Source organism: Mandrillus leucophaeus, unplaced genomic scaffold (genome assembly GCF_000951045.1).
Source record: "Mandrillus leucophaeus isolate KB7577 unplaced genomic scaffold, Mleu.le_1.0 Scaffold119, whole genome shotgun sequence".
NCBI classification, from domain to species: Eukaryota; Metazoa; Chordata; class Mammalia; order Primates; family Cercopithecidae; genus Mandrillus; species Mandrillus leucophaeus.
The window spans coordinates 5,440,977-5,443,493 of NW_012100209.1; the positions used below are offsets into that span (position 1 = coordinate 5,440,977).

General features: G+C 39.5%; 1 pseudogene; it reads right to left on the reverse strand.

The window, feature by feature from the left end:
• Positions 1 to 1,644: 1,644 nt before the first annotated feature.
• LOC105529385 lies at positions 1,645 to 2,157 on the reverse strand (annotated as a pseudogene).
• Positions 2,158 to 2,517: the final 360 nt, after the last annotated feature.

Consider the following 2,517-nt stretch of genomic DNA (forward strand, 5'->3'; position numbering starts at 1 on the left):
GGACATTCAATGCACCTGGTCTCTCTCTCTCTCTTTTTAAAAAATCTGTAATAGTCTCCCCTCCACTTTTTCCTTAAAATGTATTTGTTAAAGAAATTCTGTTGTAAGTTTGACATTATGGGTTTGACTAATTACATCCCCAGGATGTAATTCTCTTGGCTGGTAGTTACAACTGAAGCTACATCAAATTGAAGTTTGAGCTTTTTTGGCAATAATACTTTTTAGATTGAGCGGGAGACTCACATTGTATCATTTTATTGTCTGGTTGTCTCCACTTAGTGGTTTTAAAAGTGTCAACCCAATCCATTTATTATAAAGTTCCCCATCAGATTTTCACCTGATGATTTCAGGAGCCATTGAAGGACATTATCTAGATTCATTACTTCATTAGGGATTACAAATGGTGATATTATGATTTTCTTATTCCTGTATTAGATAGACGTCTTATAAAAGGAGGGACATTTTCTTATCAACTATTTGTTTATCCTGAAATACAGTTGTGCAAGAAAATCAGGATAAATATTTAATGTTTTCTTTTATTTACCAGTTTCCCAATAATTTTTGTGTGTCCTAAAAACCTTCCATGTGTACAATGAGTTATTTTGTAGTATCATTGTGGATTTTCACGTATTTAATATGTTTCTATTTTCAGCTATACGGAGGAAACAGCAGAGAAGGGCAAATTTTAAAAGTGGGAGAAAACTGGTATGCATATTTTCAACCAAGTGAAAACATCAAGGAGGTTAAAGTAATCAACTGGGTCAAACGCTGGTGAGAGGTCAAATAAGGTAAGATGAGGACTTGAAGCTGGTGACCATACATTTAAAGTGAAGTCAGTGGGTATGGTGGGATGTGTTTTGTTGTGGTTGTTGTTGTATTTGGTTTTGGTTTTTGTTTTTGTTTTTGTTTTGAGATAGAGTCTTGCTTTGTCACCCAGGCTGAAGTACAGTGGCATGATCTTGGCTCACTGCAATCTCCACCTCCTGGATTCAAGCGATTCTCCTGCCTCAGCCTCCCAAATAGCTGGGATTACAGGTGCACACCACCACGCCCAACTATTTTGTATTTTTAGTAGAGACAGCATTTCACCATTTTATTTCAGTACTCTAAAATTATCTTAGTCTGCATGCAAAAATGAGTAAATTTCCCATAAACAAAAGTAGAGTTAGTGCTGTTGGCTATTTTGCTGTTTCACTTTTACAGTAGTACTAGAGAAGAGAATAAACCCAGGCCTATGGGGAAGAGGAATGTTTATTTATGGAAGTAAGAGCAGGGTGGTGGTGTTTGGATTAAAAGAGAATGGAAGGGAAACCCAAAGGGTGGTTTTAGGGGGAGCCTGGTTGGGAAGGAGAAGTCACTCAATTTTTCACCTCTATTCAGTTTACCAGTTTTGTCTTCTGTTGTTCAACTGGACATTTCACTTCTTTTTATTTGCTTGTTATTTAGTTTTTATTTCATAATCATAAACTTAACTCTGCAATTCAGCTAGGCATGGAAGGGAACAAGGAAAACATGGAACCCAAAGGGAACTGCAGCGAGAGCACAAAGACTATAGGATACTGCAAGCAAATGGGTTGGAGGGGCCCTCTCCTGAGCTACAGAAGGAATGGTCTGGTTGTTAAGATAAAACATAAGTCAAACTTGCTAGAATTGTCCACAGTCAGCAATGGTGGTCTTCTTGCTGGTCTTGCCATTCCTGTATCCAAAGTGCTCCATAACCTCCACAATATTCATGCCTTCTTTCACCTTGCCAAAGACCACATGCTTGCCATCCAACCACTCAGTCTTGGCAGTGCAGATGAAAAACTGGGAACAATTTGTGTTGGGCCCAGCATTTGCCATGGACAAGATGCCAGGACCTGAATGCTTTAGGATGAAGTTCTCATCATCAAATTTCTCCCCATAGATGGACTTGCCACCAGTGCCATTATGGCGTGTGAAGTCACCACCCTGACACATAAACCCTGGAATAATTTTGTGAAAGCAGGAACTCTTATAACCAAATCATTTCTCTCCACTGCTCAGAACACGAAAGTTTTCTGCTGTCTTTGGAACGTTGTCTGCAAACAGCTCAAAGGAGATGCTGTCCAAGGGCTTGCCGTTGACAGCAATATCAATGTCGAAGAACATGATGGGGTTGACCATGGCTGATAGTACAGGACTTCCGGCAGCGGCAGTGTCTGCAAATCCCATTTCACTCTTAAAATGCATTCTTGAATAAAACAATCTCACATGAGTGTCTACCTCAGTAATGTTTCCTTGGGAAGACAGGCCATTAAGTATGCCTCTCTGCTTACCTCATGTGCCTCAGTGTTCTTCCCCTACAGGAGGAATCCTCAACAATTCACTCTGGGTTAAAATTTGCTTCAGGGTGCTTTCAAAAATAGAATGACTTAGGCCAATCTTGCCTTTTGAAATGCTCCAAATGAGACATGTTTCCTGTATCTGAAAAGTCTTTGACTGGGTAGGACAGCCACAGGAAAGACCTTTTAAATATTGACAAGTTTAAGTATTAAT